General features: G+C 52.9%; 1 protein-coding gene across 1 annotated transcript in view; it reads left to right on the top strand.

Moving 5' to 3' along the window:
- LOC128147876 (zinc finger protein 431-like) overlaps positions 1–8,404 on the top strand; it is a 43,334-nt gene extending 34,930 nt beyond the window's left edge. Inside the window, exons 11-13 of the mRNA XM_052801066.1 lie at positions 4,443–4,609; positions 5,165–5,321; positions 7,691–8,404. The gene's annotated coding sequence lies outside the window, so the exon portion shown is untranslated. The remainder of the gene's footprint in view (positions 1–4,442; positions 4,610–5,164; positions 5,322–7,690) is intronic.
- Positions 8,405–17,711: the final 9,307 nt, after the last annotated feature.

Here is a 17,711-nt window from a genome sequence, read left to right as displayed (position 1 = left end):
GTGCTGCAGCCATTTTTGCAGCTGGGTGAGGGTTGCCCCATGGCATTGGTGAGCAGCAAACAGGAGAAAGGGGGCAAAGCTCCCTGGCAGGGCTCAGGCGGCAAGTCCCATGGCCTCGGAGAGCCGAGGATGGGTGCTCTAGAAGTGACACCAGGCTGGACACCATGCGGACACTGGCCAGGCTGGGTGTCCCCTGCAAGGGTTTTGCTGTGACCTGGCTGCCCCACGAGGCAGCAGGACCAAGCCCGGTCTGACGCACCATGGGACGCAGCGGGGCTATGAGCGGGTCGAACACTGGTCCTCTCTGCAATGGGCTCTGTGCGTGGGGTTTCACTGCTCCCTTAAAGTTGGGCTGCTTTATAACTTCCTCTAAGGAGTAACTTCCAGGCTGTCTTGCCCCCATGCTAGATGCCTGTCAGTGACAGAGGGCGATGGGGCTGACCTCAGCCCTTTCCCAATGCAGTATTAGCTAAGCTGGGTCCCCAGAGATGTGCCATCCCAAGCCCATGCCAGCTCCCCTGAATTTCCACAGAGCCACAATTTCACCACTGTGAGCCTGCTGCAGGGCAAGGTGAGAAGGCAGGGAGCAAATGCTTGCTGCTGGGGTTTGAAACACTTCCAAGAGTTTCGAGTGGAGTTTGTTCTGGAGCAAAGTGTCCTGTAACTACCTTGAAGTCACTTGGTTGGGGAAAAGCATTGGCCAAGTGCGAGGCTGCAGCAAAACTCATAGGAAACGTTATTGCTGCTAAAGCAACATGAAGGGAGGATGGTTTCGTGCTGCACCTCTGTCCTGGTTGTCTGTCCTGCCGGCCATGGTGGGTGGCAAGGTCCCCTCTCCTCCAAGGCAGAAAGCTGTTTTCCTGGCTGGGACCTGGGGGCTCTGAGCCACACACATAAAAACCCATGGAAAATGCAGAGGTAGGAAAGGCAGGTACTGCCTGCTGCAGCACTGAGCCTGGAAAGCCGGGCTGGAGCGGCCTTTAGAGTCCCTTTCTTGTGCCCAGATAGGAAGAACAAGCTGGTGGCTGGAGCTGTACGAGGGCCTTCTGTGCAGCCGCACCAGCCTTGGGCAGGGGAGGCTTGAGGAGCAGCATGCCCAGGTGCCTGCTCCAGCCGCCGGCCTGTGGGTGCTGAGCACCCCTGCAAGCGCCAGCGGCCAGTAGAGCTAAGGAGCCGTGCTCCTCCAAAACCATCAGGATCTTTGGGGGGGGGGGATGCAAATCCTGGGGCTGCTTATCCAAACCTCTTGGCCTGGGGTTTTGTGAGAGCTGGCTTTCTCGTAGGATTCCCACTCCAGGCTTGATGGGTTGGAAATACTGCAAGAGCAGCCCTTTTTCTGTTTTGTTTTGGTTTTTTTCCCCGATGTTTGTGTCTTTCCACTTCCGTCTCTGGCCAAGGCGAGCGGTGCCAAGGCACAAGATCCAGGCACACCCAGAGGGAGGGGAAAGCAAAGCACCCTCAACCCGCAGGAAGATGGGGACAGAAAGCAAACACGGTGGCTGGGAGGAAGGAGGAAGGTTTGCTTGCTGGCTGCAGCCAAGGGACGGCTCTCCTCGGGGAGGTCCATGGACTCAAAGTGGGTGTTGTGGCTCCAATTCGGCATTCTGTCCTCTGGTCCTGCACTGCTGCTGGTTCGCCACGGGAGAGATGAGGAGGGTCTGCACTCAGGGTGCACACAGGGCTCAACACCTTCCTGCTTCCCAGCCTGCTGGTTGGGTCTCCCTGGCCCCACTTTGAGCAGCAATATGGGCTCAAGCTGCACAAGTTGAAAAGGCTCAAGCTCTCAAAAAGCAGTGCGGGATCAAAGCTTTCTAAACACTCAGGGCATTTGGCCCAGGAGGTTTTGTTCTGACTATTTATAGCAGTTGGGGCCAAGCAAGTTCAGAGTTGGAGGCAAACTTTTCCGAAGCTGGGGGCCATTTGGATTAGGGAGGGGGAAAGGGAGTTCAGCCAGGCCTGTTTCCAGCAAACGTTGACTCCTTCCCTTAGGTATGTGTTGCTATCCATGACACACTAACAACAGCTCCGCACAGAAGTGCCTGGCTGGGGCTGTAAAGATTGAAACAAAATTGTGAATTGGCTGGAAAGGAGAACATGAAACAGAGAAAGTTTCCAAACAGCAAAGCTGTAGCATTTGAAAGTGAAAACCTTGCTTACCAGCTTGTATTCATCCTCCGGTCGACATCCTTCAATTACAAATACACCCGTATTGTTTTCCAGGGGAAAGCTGGCAATGATTTTAAGGCAGAAAGACTACAGTATGGCTTCCTGAAGCAAATGCCATGCTTAGAAATGGAGGGGGGGGGGTGTCTTCTTATCTTCAAGGTGAATCTTTCTGTGTTGTCACTACAGAACGCATCATTTTTCTGTGCTACCCTGTATAGGCAAAGCCAGGCTTAAGTTCTGAGCAAGCAAACCAACCAGGACACCCTTGAACTTGTGTCACATTTGAAGCTGTAGCCCTTGGAGGGCATGAAGGCAGAAGCTGGGGTTTTCCTGTCTGCCAAGTGAATTGTGCTAATGATGATGTTAAGTCGTGAGGAGCATGAGCAGCATGCTTTAGATATACACCACAGCTTTTTGCATGCCTAGATCCACTCTCTTGATTTAAGGCACTCAGTATAGGTTATAAAAATATCCCTCCAATTACCAGTAGCTTCCCAGCCACGATCTGTAGGAGTAGCATCTCTAAGCTTACTTCTCCCTAAGGAAAGGATGCAATTAGGTTGGCAGGTAATTATAATCAGCCTAATGAGGGGACAGCTCAAGGGAAGTGGATTTGGCAGCTGGGTGGTGTCCAGCCCAGGTGGGCTGTTATGGTGAGCGACGTTATGCTCTTTCCTGGCAAGGGTGGTGTGGGTTTTCTGCACGCTGCTCCACGCTTGGTGCTGTGTCAACAAACAGCCCGAGTCTACCATGTGTGTGCCTTGGGTTGTTTTCAAAGAGAGAAATGCCATAGCTGGAAGATTTCCTTTCATCTCCAATATCCCCACCAAAGCTGGTCCTCTGATGCAGAGGATGCCTATCCTTGTTGTGGGTGGTTGGACTGCACTGGAGAAGCCAGGGAAGGCTGCGAGATCTCCAATGGATTTTGAAGAATGAAATGGTTGGAGAGTGGGATGAAGGTGGGTCTGGGCTGACTGCACATCAGGTGGCCATGGCTGGTGTTGCAAGGGGAATTGTCAGGCAGAAGGGAAGGTGAAGAATCTGAAGCTACCCAGATGTCAGCCTCAGGGCCTGTCTTGTTTCATATTTCTGTGAATGACCAAAAAAGTATAACAATGTTGACATGTGTGAACGAGGCAGAGCTGAGAGGGTATCGACAGTATAGGAAGTTATAGGTGTTATAAAAAGAGAATTGGATGATCTGGAAGACAGGAGCAACAACGATGGTATGAAGCTCAGCAGTATAAAACACAAAGTCTTTGAGCTTGAGAAGCAACAACATATGATAAGATAGGACTTCACATTTTCTGGAGGTAACAGAGAAGGGCTTCCGACTATCCACTGATCTCACAGTGTGTGTGAGCCACTGCCTGAATGCTGTCATGCAAAAGGCAGATGCACCCTTAGAGGACTCTCACGACAAGGCCTCTCCATTGACCTTAAAACCCTAAGGGCAAGAGCCACCAAGACCTCCATTGGAACAGCGCGTACAAATCTGATCATCCTTTCACTAGAAAAAGTTAGAGTGGAGTGAGTGCAAAGCAAATTGACTGTCCTGCTTGCTCTAACAGTGAAATAGGTGTGAGGGTCAGATGTGGTTGTCCTTCTCCCATCTTGGTTTTTCAACATGGCAGAGACAGGCTCTGAGCCCAGTTTCCACCCCTACCCAGCAGAAGAAAATGTTCTTCTCATTTTTGCCTCCTAATGATGATGATGACCATTCACCTCTTGTTTTGTATGTGTCCTTACTATGAAAGACTGTTCTTGTGCTTGGTGCTAATGTTCCCAACTCTTGGTTTGGAAAGGGTACGCTGGCCAACTGGACAGTCATTCAGTTGGTTGAGAGGCTGTCTGTTCTGTAATTAACAGACAAAATGCCCACCACTGTGGTTGGAAAGAAGTTTTAATTAAAATCCTTTGGTATTCGCCTTGGCCAGAGCGTGGAGTGAATGGGAAGAGGGCAGAAGGCCCAGATCAGTGTCTTTGGTCACCCTAGGAGAGTGTCCACTGAGGCTGAACACAAGGAAGGACCTGGTTTATAATTGCATGGGCTTTTTTATTTTTTCCTTGAGTGACCTGCCCAATGGATGACTGCAAGCTGATAGGAGTTGCAGATACTGCCAACCAAAAGTTGGGATAGGTCCACAGGTCATTTGAGTCCTAATGAGGAACCATGAATAGAAGCTCACATCACACAAGTGAAAAACACCTCACTCTCTTCTCTAATGAGCGTGGCTCTCCAAATGCTTTTGTCTTGGGCTTTGCTTGGCTTTCAGAGGTGCCCGGGGCTGCATCTTCCAGGCTGGCCTCCAAGCTGCTGTCACCTACCCCATCTCTCTGAGGGCCACCAGGAAGGTGCCTCACTGTGCTGGGTGGCCAAGGTGGATCTGTAGTGGTCCTGTGTGTTTATGATGATGGCATGAGTAAGCAAAGTCCTTGGAGGGTGAGGTACCCCCTCGGAGGGGGATGTGGTGGGCCCTGGTCGGTCTCCCCTGGGTGGAAGTTGTCCTCCATGTGCTTGCCTGTGATGTGCTGGGATCTGAACAAGTGGGCACGTTGCTTCATGTGTGGTGTTCCCCACCAGCGCTGTAACTGCAGGTGCTACTCTAATAAACGAGTGTCTGCTCCTCCCAATGTCAAAGCCCTTTAATTAATGCAAAGGTCATGTAATAAGCACTGGGAAACTGGAACCAGGATGGGTTCCTCTCTCGTTCACATGGGGTGAGTCCTGCTTGCTTCCATGGTGCCAGCGCCGTGGGCCTATTTATACTCCCTCTGCTCAGGACGGGGTGGTGGACTTTCTGGTTTGCACGCTAATGAGCAAGCAAAATTAAGACGTAAAAAAAGCTGAATGGGGCCAGCCCCACAACTTGTCACTTGAAGGCCAACACGAGGGTCCTACCAGCCTGTGTTACCCCTTGACAGGGCACCAGGGCCCTGAGGCCATGTAGTTGCTCTTCAAAACGTTACTCAAAAATATATATTTTTTTTTTTTTAGGATTGTTAAGGTAACTTTTGGGGGGCAAAAGTTCCATTTTGCCCTCAGTTCCATGCATCGAGCCTTGACTCCTGCATCCTTCCTTCAGCATGGCACAGACTTTTTCCGGAGGTACCCCAGACCCCTGCGCAGGAGGATGGAGCAGGCATCTGGCACGGTGAGTTGGGAAAGGATTTTACTTCTGCACTTGGGCTCTGGCCTAGAGAAATCAATTGGCTTTCACACGTTTTAAGGAAGAAAAAAAAAAAATCCTTTCCTGTTCCCATTTAAGTTTTTGTCTTCTGCTTTCGGGTTTAATTTTGTGCTGCAAGCTGTGTGGGAGTGCTGAGCAGCTTTGGAGTTTCTCAGCCCGCACTGGTGATGGAGGAGACATCGTCCAGGTGAACCCAGGCTCTTCGGCTTGGCTACATCCACACGTGGTCAGGATGGGTGTAGGCACCCAGGGAGCCCCTGCCTGGCACCCATCCTGTGGGCAGGGAGGGAAAGGGGGGAGTTTGGGTGGAAATGGGGAGAGCCCCAGCAGTGAAGCACAGGGGTGGCTCCAGGGACCAGTCAGCAGTGGCCTTCAGGGCTGGGTGAAACATCCTGCTGGGATCCGTTCAGCCCTGTGCCGGGCCAGCCACCTGTGCAAACCCAGCTTCTCGGATGAAATTAGCATTTTGGGGCAGTGGCAGGGGGCTATTTTTACTGTTCCCCAAGAAAGATGCCATTTTTAATGCCCAAGTGTAGCAGACAAAGGGGTTGGCTGTGTTTTTCCCTTCCCTTTCGATCCCCTTTCTGCACAGTAACATTTTCTACTTCCAAACCCCGGGTTTTTGTTTGGGGTTTTTTTCCCTTCTTTTTCCCCTCCTATTTCCCCCTCCCTCCCTCCCCCCCAATATCCCCCTGGGGGAACAGCCCCTTTCCCGGGTCCCCGCTCTTGGCAGAGTGCCGGGGAGGTGCCCAGGCGCGCAGAGGGGTGATGCCAGCGCTTCTGCTCGCTCCCTGGCAGCACAATGGGGACATTCAGGCGGGCACCGCATAGCCCAGCACCAACCCAGAGCCAGAGACACCCCCCCGCCATCCCCGTCCCCCCTCTATCGCCATCTCCCAAATAGCAGCGTGAGACAGAAAGCAGCTGACGTCGTGTCCCAGCGCGCTGGCGGAGGCGAACTGGAATCCAGCATCACAAAACAAGCCCTGTGCACGCTCCCTTTCTGACGCAGGCGCGCGTGTGTGTTGCGTCCCCCCCTCCGTTCCCCCAAAATCTCCAAGTCTGCCCAGTAACACCAAACTGGGCTCCCTTTCCCACCCCCCCCGGCCAATCCGCACGCTGCCAACAGGCCAGGGCCTCCGCTGCTGAGATGCGAGAAGCAGGAGCTGGTAGAGTTGCAGGGAACGGCATGTTTTCCTTCTTGCCTTCTTCCTCTGGAGCTGCTTGTTTTTTAATTCGGGGCCGGAGGGGAGGCGTGGGTCGGAGCTTGGAGGCAGCCCCTGTCCTTTCCCAGTAACACAGCCTACCCCCACAAAAAAATGAGATTTCATTGCTGCTCAAGGAAGCCTTGTTTTTAATCGCAGGCAGAGAAGCGGGTTTTTTTAGGGGTGGGATGAAGGAGAAAGGGGGGAGGGCAGAGCAAGGAAAGCAGGGCTTCATCATCCCTGGGTCCAACCAGATCTTTTCAGGCTTTCCTGCCTGCTCTGAGGTTTTTTTTGTCCCCTCCTCTTTGCTTTGCTGTTTTTCCTTGTCTCTGACTGTGCTCGCAGCAGCTGCTGTGTTTGCAAGGAGGCTGGGCTGGTGTAAATCCAGCGGTCCTGGGGCGCTGGGGGGTGATTGATAGCAGGCTGCCTGTTGGGCTCCAGCCTGCTGCCCTCCGAAACTTCCCGGGAAGCAGCTGTGGTAGGTGCAGGGATGAAAACACTTAATGTGCTGGGTTTCAGGGGGTTTAACTGAAGGGCGTCAGCTACTTTGCAGGGGAGCTGCCTGTCCCTGTGCCTCCTCCCTGTATCAGGGCTTTTTGCAGGTCCCTTGGGCTTAGCAGCCGCAGAGCATGACCTGACAATTACAAGGTGCAAAATAATTAACACATTTTGGTCTTTTCTGGCATGTTTATGGGCCAGCACCTCAGGATGAGCTTGCCAACGTATGAGCCACGCTTAGTGCACAGAGGTATCGGGGATGTCCAATGCCCATCCCTGGTGCAAGGGATGGGTCTTTGGACCCAGGAGTGGCAGTGCAAGCTGGATAATGTGTCCCATGTTGCCTGCTCGTATGCACAGTTGTGCTGAGATGCAGCAATGCCCCATGAGAGGTGGAGGCCAGCTTGCGGCTGCTCTTCCGCAGCGTTGGAAGAGCTCTGCTGCATCGATGGCAGTGATGCTCTGCTGATTTGCATCCTGCTGAAGCCTTGGCCCAGAAAGGTGTGTATTGGCTTAATGCAACCAAATCCTTATGGGATCTCAGTAAGTTGAGGACTTGAAGGTAGTGGCCTTGTTGCAAAGGGTGCAAAGCTGGATGCCAGGTAACCACGCAGCTTATATGTCTTGCAGGGAAATTGCTGCCAGCAGTACTGCCAACCAGACGGGATTGTCCTGACATCTGAACATTTTGCAGCCACCTCGAGAGGACTGTCACGCTCCCCTGGTCATTTTGGGTGTCATGACACAGCACTGGCTGAAGGGAGGATGGGACAAACATCCTGCTGGCTCCAGGGGCCCTGAACGGCTGGGGAGAAAACAGCGACTGCTGCAAGCTGGTGCCCTGGGCTGTGAATGAAGAGCAGGCGGGCCGGATCCTGCAGGCCCTGTGTGCAGCCATTGGGTAAACTGCAGGAACGGAGCTTGGACTGCAAACAACCCGGGGAACGGCAGGCAAAATTGTGCCAGGGGTGGCTGGGAGAGGCTGGCAAGGGCAGCAGGTCCCTGGGTGTGCTGGTGGTGCTCCACCCCGGGGAGAGGCTGAGCCCGGGGTTTCTTGCACAAACTGTTTGCGTAGGGTGAGGAAAGCCGAGGCCTGGGGGCATGAAGCAGCTCAGGACTTCCCGTGGCAGCTTTCCCACACCAGCTGCTGGAGCTGGCCATGGACCGCTCTGCACTGGCCCACGGGAAACACTGCGAATTACAGCTCCTGGGGGGCGAGGGCATTGCCGGGCGAGTGGGACCAGCTTGGCCGTGCGGGATCTTCCCTCCACAGGGATGGGGCAGGCAGCACTGGGGAGGGCTGTGTCAATAAATAGGTGTTATTTCTTAAAAAGATTTCAGGGTCTTTTTCTGCTGTGCCCTGCTTCCCTCATCTGTTTCTCAGCATCTGCCCTTCTCATTGACTCCACTGAGTTCTATCAGGACACAGAATATCTGGCCTGAAAAGCACGCATCTTGCATGGATAACCAGCACCGCCATTGCTTCCTGGCTTTGCACACCTCCAGCACACAGCCAGAGGAGGAGCACTGGAAGATTCAAAGCCCCAAGTTTTAACCCTTACAGCCCTTCTGAATTACACCCATGGACACAACCCCCGCAAGGTAACAGAAGAGCAGCCAGGGCCCTGCCAGCGATGACAGGTTGGAAAGTGGAGCTGGGAGGATGGCTGGTGTCAGACGGGTGAAGGACAGATACAGTCTTCTAGTAGACTTGATCGTAGGCAGGGTAGACGTTCATCCAGCAAACTCACTGCTCTGTTCACCCATAGGTGCAGAGCCAGGGAGAGGGCAGGTGCTGGGTGCCCCTGGGCTGGTTATGGTATTCACTGGGCAAACTGGTCATCCCAGACACCTGCTCACTCAGACTTCGGCTTGAGTGAGAAGTAGGATGCAGGCACAATATATAGGATATCCTATATGATATCATGGTATAAGATACAGACATGGTCTACAGCTCACTGTAGAAAACATCAGCCAAACTAACAGCTCAGGAGCTGGATTTCGTATCGGATGTTGCAAGAGCTGCAGTGGTAGGAAATGGGCTGGTTTTGTCGCAGTCCAAAGAAAAGAGAGAGGGGGGGTTCATTCCCTCCCCAACTCAAGTTCACATTAGGGATACAGATGGGCTTAGCAGCAGGACGAGTGTCTGTCCCTACAGATCAGCCCTATGTCCGTGTGGCAACCAGGGTAGGGGCTGGCTGGGCTCGAGCTCAGCCTTTTATGCTGGGAGGATGGGACAGAGCTGGCAGGGAGTGAGCAAGGGGGGGACACCCAGCTTTGCATCAGGGTTATGGGAGGGAAAACATGTTCAGGAGGGTGTTAGCTGTGGCATGGCCCTGCGGTTACAGTAATTCCCCATGCTGCCGGTGATTTGAGCTGTACCTACTGTGGGGCAGCGACCTTGTGGCAGGGCACGCCACGCCGGTCCGGAGCATCAAGGGCAACCTTCCCATCGGTTTTCAAGTCTCAGAGGAGATTTCCCTGGCGGAGAGACTCAGTTTTCTTTGGAGCAAAGATAACCTTCCCCTCCTCCCCCACTGCTGAATACTCTGGCATTGCACCAAATAGCAAAGTCAACATGAAATACACCCTCATTTCCTGGGCCTCCTCTTCCCAGCCGTCCTCCAGCAAAGAGGAGTGATATAGCATCTGCTTTTCTAGCCGCAGCCCTCTTCCAGGGCCGGGTCTTTGTGGCTCTTCAGGGGTGGTGCCAAGAGCTTTGAAATCCGTTCAAGGCATAAAGCAAGGCAGCAGCAAGGAGCGAGCAGCAGAAGCAGCATTGCCTGTGTTGAGCCCTGCCCACTGCTGGTAGTGCCCCAAAGGGCCTCCGGTTTGCTCAGGCTTTTAAGGGGCATCGCTGAGGCCACCACCATCCTGTGTCACTGCACAACCTTCCCGTTCAGTGCACGTGGGGAAAGGAGCCACTCGCATCTCTTTCCTTCCCACATGGGCACACAGGAAGGTCAGAATAAGGATGCCGGCTCTGCCCCATTAGTCTGGAAACTGCTGTCCACAGCTATGACATCGAGTCTAATTTATGGGCTAAACAGGATCAGGAGAAGCTGATTGGCAGAGGCAGATCCCGTCAGTGTCTGCCAGACCATCTGCCTCCAGGAACTGGAAGCAAGATGGGATCAAAGGTGCATATGGTATCCAGTATGCCTTCATTGCACCAGCTTCTCATCTCCATCCCAGTTCTCTTGCAAAGCAACTCAGAAGCCGGACGAGTGCTTTCCATCTCCATCCTCTTGCCTTGCTGCAGTGACTGACCTTCCCGGGACATTGCTCCCCGCTCCTCGTTGGCTAATGGCGTGATGGACCCGCCAGGGTGACCCTGGGACCAGCTCCCATCCATTTGCTGTGGACTGTGGAGGTCATGGGGGGATGGACCCACCTTCCACATGAGAGTGTCTGGTTTGGGAGGCACGGGGAAAGCCGGGATGAAGGATTTAGAGACTGCGGGACATGCCTAGTCAGATGAAAATTATTTAGCAGTAGGCTGGTATTTTTTTCAGCTTCAGTATCTCATGCTGCCCATTCCTTTGCACTTCATTAAACTGCTCTTCCAGCCACCCTCTTGAACTCAGAACCACTGCAGTATGAGCTATAAATTACTGCTGTCAGCCCCGTGATTCCCATGCCCTCCTGCTTGCCATATATTGCCCTGGACACTCGGACAGGAGCCAACCTGGGCAGGGCAGGAGGATCAGAGAGGGAAATATAATTAACAGGAGGGTGAACTTTGGGAATGGGGCCTCTGGTAACAGGGGAGAATATATCCCACAGGTCGGATACCATGTTTGGGTGTCAAAGGGGGAAGAGGTGAGAAGGTTGGTTATGTGGATGTGCATGCAAATTTATTTATTGGCTCTTCGGGGCTGCCTTACATTCAAAATTCATGGTACAGCCTCTCTTCCAGCAGCATTTCCAGGATCCAGCGCTTGTTTCCAGGACTGCAAAGATGACTGGCAAATGGCATGCAGAGAGTTTCTCCCCAGCCCTTGCACCGTTCTGCCTGGGGTGAGGTTTTCCTCTAGTCTGCCCACCCCTCCCTGCTGCTCCCATCCCTCCTGCTTATTTTTCGCATTCTGCAGAGCCAGCCAGGCAATGTGCTCTAATATTTTCTTCCAAATGAAGTTTCCTACAGTAGTAAAAAAGGAGAGGATGTGGTTTGTGCTGCAGCTGAGAAATGTCCATGCCCTATGGCTCTACCCCACATGCTCCTCTTCCCTGGAAGTGTGCAGTTAACTATGCAGGTAGGTCTGGCAAAGCCCCTGAGTCCCCCTGGGCCCCATTCGTTCCCAGTTGTGCCCAGACCCCTTGCCAATGGGCAATGCCTGGGGGAGGCTGGGGAGCACCCTGCAACATGGGGCCCTGCTGACAACCTCCAGGTCAGTCTTCTCCAGTCACTGGAGAAGCAGATGACACTTACCCTCCCCCTGATTCTTCACCGACATCAGCTCCAAATGAATGGTCCTGTGATCCCCACCACAATGCATGCATGAGAGCCCAGCTCTGGTCCAAGTCTCTTTCGGTGATCTTCACTCTCAGACCCACCAAAGGAAGACTCAAAGCTCCCAAATAGTCAATGCAATTCAGAGCATGGGCTTTCAAGCACTGGTGCTTGGGCTCACCTGCCTGTGCTTGCACACTAAGACAGCCTGGATGCTTGGTCTCTGTAGGACAGACACCTTTTAGTTGCTGTGCACTGCTATTCCTCATCATCTCTGATACAAAAATCACAGCAAGGTGATAGTGGCCATTGCCGGTTCCTGTCTGGTGATGCTGCCTAGGGTGGGCAATAAGGGGCAGAAAGCTGAGTTATAAAGAAAGGAGGGAGCCATGGGCAGAACAGGCATCTCCTACACCCTAAATCAGGTTGCTCCATGTGAGTGTTATGGGGCTGTGAGGTCTCAGGCTCTGTCATTCCTTCTCAGATGAAGGGTGATGTCTCCTTACAGGCTGTTGAAGCCTTAGCACCAACTAATCCAGCAGAAAGGGGCATGCAGGGATATTAGGAAGGAGGTAAGTGACAGAGGGACAATTCTGGCTGGAAAAGAATTTCTGCTGGAGGTTTTTCTGCTGTTTCACTCTGGCTGTGGCTATGAGCCTCCTGTTTCTTGCAGAAAAAGAAGGAGGCTTTGAAACATCTGTTTGCAACCCCTTTGTTCCCCTTCTGGTGTCATCTGATCACTGACTGATGTAGGAATCCATGCTTAGGCAGGTTATATAAAGGGAAGAAACAGCTTCCCAGGGTAAAACCCACGGGATGGGTGGGTCGTGCCAGGGAGGCACCAGCTGAGCATTTTGTGCAGCTCCCAGGCAGGTAATGAGCCTGTGGCTAGTAAAAAGGCAGGGCACAGTGGCTTCAGAGAGAGATCAGTCTCCAACGACCACCAGACACAGACCATGCTCCTAACAGGTATGGAGCAACATCTGCACTGCAACATGAGAGCTGACTCCATGCCCAAAGGATGCATACCGAATTCCTCATGAACCTCTCTAGGAACTGGACCTTTGCATAGCCATATGCCATCTTCACCGCTGCAAAACTCTTCATCCTCAGTGTGCTTTCACATCAATGAAGAGCTGGCTGGCATTTCTCCTCGGCCACTGTGCCCACAGCCAGCACCAGGCAGAGACTCCTCCTGGGGTCCCTACAACTCAGTCGGCTAATCTGCTGGATTATAGTTGTTATATTTAACCGGATTAGATGACTGTTACTGCAGTTACCGTTACTGTTTTGCACCAGTCATATTTATAGGGCTGCAGAATCAAGTTACAACTTTAAGGGCTGCAGCCCTGGACGCTGTAGGTCAAAGTAACCCCTGCTGAGCATCACCCATTGGTATCAGCACTTCCAGGGGGCCTTGGTGGCTCCTCGCTGCAGGGCAGTGTTTGGCACCGCAAGTAGAAACCCCACCTCCCTGCACCTCAAATAATTGTGTTTTATAGCACTGTAGTGTACCAAAATCTTCTGATTTGGGGGAATGGGGCCAGGGAGAAGATCTTAAACCCTTCTGCCTGAAGAGGGGGCAGTTCACACGGCCATCAGTGCCCACAAGCCTAGGAACTGCAAAAAAACCTTTAAACCGCCTTATAACATCTTGGTTGTCTTTGGGGCTGGAGCCCTGTGGGATGGGTGACCAAGGGATGCTGTTTGTCACAGCCCGGGCTGCTGTCCCTGCTAGATCCCTGCACCACCCGGCTTTCCGCTCACCCAGCAAGGCGGGCGCTCTGCACTTTTTGTGGTGCTGGGGTGCTTCGGTGTCACCCCAGATCATGTATCCTGAGGAAAGCCACGTTCAAGAGCTGAGACAAGCCACACGTCCTGGGTTTGCACAAGGAGGTGTGAAAGCCCCCCCCCATGCAAACCCTAGCCCCAGCAAGCACAGCTCCCAGCCCCAGCACCCCGAGGGCACCCCAGGGCCCCGCCAGCCTCCCCAAAGCCACCTCTCCACCCTCCCCACTGCAGGCTCTGCCCATTGGAGTCCCTGTGCCCACCCCCAGCAGCCCAGCAGGGTGCTGGCTCTGTAGGAAGCTGCCAGCTGTTTAGCTGCTGTTATTATGACAGCAGTAAACACCTTCCCACAGCTGGCCTAAGGCCAGCGCCAGCATCAGTCCCACGGCTGTGACACAGTCTGTGTCCCGGGGCCACCCTGCTGACACCGGGTGCCAGCCTCTCCGCCCATGGAGGGAGAGAGGCAACCCCTCTGCTCATCTCGATCCAGCTTTGGGGTATTTTGGTGGACCCAGAGAATAATCCCCCTGTGATGCTGGCTCAGCCACAGTGAGCAGCACCAGGCATGGACCGACACCCGGCTAAATGTCAGCCTCCACTTTGCATAGGTCTTGCTTGTCAAGACACCATCTTCTTCAAGTCCATCTTTTTTGGGTCTGGAGGATGTCTCTGAGGTTGCGCATATAAAGCTCCTTGTTAAGCTGGGGTTGAGAATGATGAATACTGAAAAGTGTTAAGAAATTAAGCCCCTCCACCAGGATCTCTTTAACTGCAGCCAATCTTGGCTGTGTGTGGTGGGTTGACCCTGGCTGGATGCCAGTTGCCCACCAAAGCGCTCTGTCACTCCCCTCCTCAGCTGGACAGGAGAGAGAAAATGCAACGAAAGGCTCATGGGTTGAGATAAGGACAGGGAGAAATCACTCAGCAATTACTGTCACAGGCAAAACAGACTCAACTTGGGGAAATTTTAACTTAATTTATTACAAGTCAAACCAGAGTAGAGTAATGAGAAATAAAACCAAATCTTACACAACACCTTTCCCCCACCCTTCCCTCCTTCCTGAGCTCAACTCCACTCCTGATTTCTCTACCTCCTCCCCTCCAGCAGCACAGGAGGACGGGGAATGGGGGTTGGGGTCAGTTCATCACAAGTTGTCTCTGTCGCTCCTTCCTCCTAAGGGGCAGGACTCCTCACTCTTCCCCTGCTCCAGCGTGGGGTCCCTCCCACGGGAGACAGTCGTCCATGAACTTCTCCAACATGGATCCCTTCCATGGGCTGCAGTCCTTCAGGCACAGACTGCTCCAGCATGGGTCCCCTGCGGGGTCACAAGTCCTGCCAGAAAACCTGCTCCAGCGTGGGCTCCTCTCTCCACGGGGCCACAGGTCCTGCCAGGAGCCTGCTCCAGCACGGGCTTCCCACGGGGTCACAGCCTCCTTCAGGCATCCACCTGCTCTGGTGTGGGGTTGTCCCGGGGCTGCAGGTGGATATCTGCTCCACCGTGGACCTCCCTGGGCTGCAGGGCGACAGCCTGCCTCCCCATGGTCTTCCCCACGGGCTGCAGGGGAATCTCTGCTCCGGCGCCTGGAGCATCTCCTCCCCCTCCTTCTTCACTGACCTGGGGGGTCGGCAGGGCTGTTTCTCTCACATGTTCTCATGCCTCTCTGGCTGCAGTTTTGGTCCTGCAGCAACTTTTTTCCCCTTTTTAAATCTGTTCACCCAGAGGCACTACCACCGTCGCTGATGGGCTCGGCCTTGGCCAGCAGTGGGTCCATTTTGGAGATGGCTGGCACTGGCTCTGTTGGACATGGGGGAAGCTTCTCACAGAAGCCACCCCTGTAGCCCCCCCGCTACCAAAACCTTTCCACGCAAACCCAATACACTGTGCAACCACGCTGCAGGTTCAGACAAGCTAAAATAACCTGTGCTCCCATGCAAAGGCTGTGGTGGAGCTGTGCTTGGAGCGACATGGTATTGTGAACTGCTGCTGCTGCTGGTTGGTAAAGTCTTAGTGCATGGCCAGAGCTGTATCTGTGCCAGGCAGCCCCTGTCCCAGAGATTAACCCTTTCAAATGAAACCTGCCTAGAGGCAAGGGTGGGCAAAATGAATTGCCTGAAAGCTCAGGCTCTGCAACGGCTGAGGTAAAGACCCTTGTCACACAGGCATGTGGAGCTTCTCCCTTCTCACTGCAGCCCCAGGATGCGTGGGAAGGCTCGCAGAGCCACTGCTGACTCAGCCCTCCACCACGCTGCTCCAAAAACACAATCCCAGCAAAGGAAAAACCAGCTCTTTCCTTGGCGTCTGCCTGCTTACAGTTGGTAGTTGGATGAGCAATGGCACCTCAATTGCTTGGAGACCCTGGGCATCCTCCAGCCCCACTGCACGATGTACGGCAGGGACCAGCCCGCCCTGTGAGGCCACAACTGACCCTCCAGCACGGGGACAAGGAGTCCCAAATAAGCTCTTTGGAAGTAATGAGGAACTGCAGCACATGCACTAATAATAAGGAAGCAGCAGGTGAAAAATAAATCATTTGCAGGAGCCCCTGGCCGGGAGGCTGAGCTGGGAAGCTCCCACACGCCTGGGCTGACTGAGCCCTGATTTGTGGTCTGATCTTGGCTGCACTCATTGAACTCCTTGGGCCCTGGCTTGCCTGTCTGGAAAACCAAGTAGAATAAAAAGCAAGACATCAAGGCTGAGCTTAGCTTTTCCTTCTGCAGATAAATCAGCGGGAGATGAGGCAATTGGCTGTGTTTTTGTTTGCAAAAAGCTTGCTTTAGGCGTGCCAAGCCTGCTTGAACAGGGCGGCTGGGCTGGGCGGGTTGCACAGCTGAGGTAGGAGGATGAGCAAACCCCCTGCACTGTCCTTGGCCTGGTGGGAAGGCGATGGAGAGTTAGCCCAAAGAGCCAGCCCGCAGCAGCATGGCAGTACCTGGGGAGAGGGAGTGGGGCATAAACCAGCGAGGTGCAAAGGTAAGAGTGGAGGGACCCTCTGCCTTCTGCTCGTGCAATATTTGTGTCATGTCCTGGGCACCTGGGTCGCACCAACACGCTCCATCACCACGCAGTTACTACCTGTCCCCAGAGGAACTACATAAATTACCTAAAAAGATAAAATACAATTTTTTTTTCTTCAAGAATTTTCCAATTGCTGGTGCAAGAAGTGTTGGGGTTTTTTCCTTTCCATGCAAGAAATCTTTTACTTTGTCATCCTGCACATTGTGCCATCCCAGTCTATGTTTTGGGGGAACAGGCTTGGTGTCCGACAGCCTCGCCAACGCTCCCAGGCTGTTTGGGGTCTAGTGCTCTGTGTAAGGGCAAATATTGCTTGCTTTCCACCCAGCCTCTTCTCCAGCTGACGGGAAGTTGGGAAGGGTGCTATATTTTAGCTGGTGAAGTAAATCAGCCAGAGAAGCAGGCTGAGCTCATGGATATTCAGATCATAGCAAATGTCTGTGAGTGTTTTACACAGTAAAGAGGCACCTTTGCCATTTGGCACCTGTCATGCTTGATTTGCGGTATCTCAGTTATTAAGTGCTTAACAGAGAAAGCTCAAGGGGACAGAGTAGTAACTGCCTCCTACTCGTCCCCATTTTTCTTGCAGCTCTCGGCAGCAGGAGCAGAGTTTACTATAGCTTCTGTTCCCATCTATTCTGGAACTGAAGCCATAAAAACAAACGGAGGATGATTACACCACGCACTTGCAAGCACCGAGGAATGGTGCGGATGTGAGAAGCAGAAGAAAAACTTGCTCATTTAGTGTTTTTCTGACTGCCTGCCAGAGCTGCATCTGCTCTTCAGCCGACGCAGTACAAGACCGCTAGCTGGCTATTAGATAAGAAGAATTTGAATAATTTTTGTTACATGGAGGAAGAGGGAGCAGGGACCCACCCTGACAGCCTTTCTGAGCCGAAAACTGATGCACACATCCATGGCTGCTATGCAAAAGATATCAGTGTATGGATTTTTTTTTTTTTTTTTTTAGAGAGGTGCTTTCTAAAACTTTGATAATTTGAGGAGTTAACCAGTACGGCCAAACTGAGCAAGCACCAAGGCAGGCAGCTGTTGTCATGAGGTGAGCTCTTGTCCTTGGTCTCATGCTTCTCCACTGAACCTCTAAAAACATGACCAGTTTGCTTTTTTCTGGACAAAAAACCCATGGACCAAACAGTCTATTGCCAAATGTTCAGACAGGCAGGAAAACATGAAGCTGTGTAAAAAAAAAAACCCCACTATTTAACCCCTGCTCTAGGCAGGTATATGTATGGCTTTGCATTGCAGTTTCCTGATGGGTTCTTCACTATTGAAAGCAAAGCTCAAAAGGACTCTGGGGCTGTGCACAAGACACCCTCAAAAGCCTTTCAGAAGCCTGCAATCCTGTATTGAGCAGATCCTAAAAGCCTACTTCTGG

The sequence above is a fragment of the Harpia harpyja genome, chromosome 11, assembly GCF_026419915.1.
Source record: "Harpia harpyja isolate bHarHar1 chromosome 11, bHarHar1 primary haplotype, whole genome shotgun sequence".
In the NCBI taxonomy this organism is placed as follows: Eukaryota; Metazoa; Chordata; class Aves; order Accipitriformes; family Accipitridae; genus Harpia; species Harpia harpyja.
The sequence above is the reverse complement of the archived record's forward strand: the minus strand, read 5'-3'. Positions and strand labels throughout refer to the sequence as shown.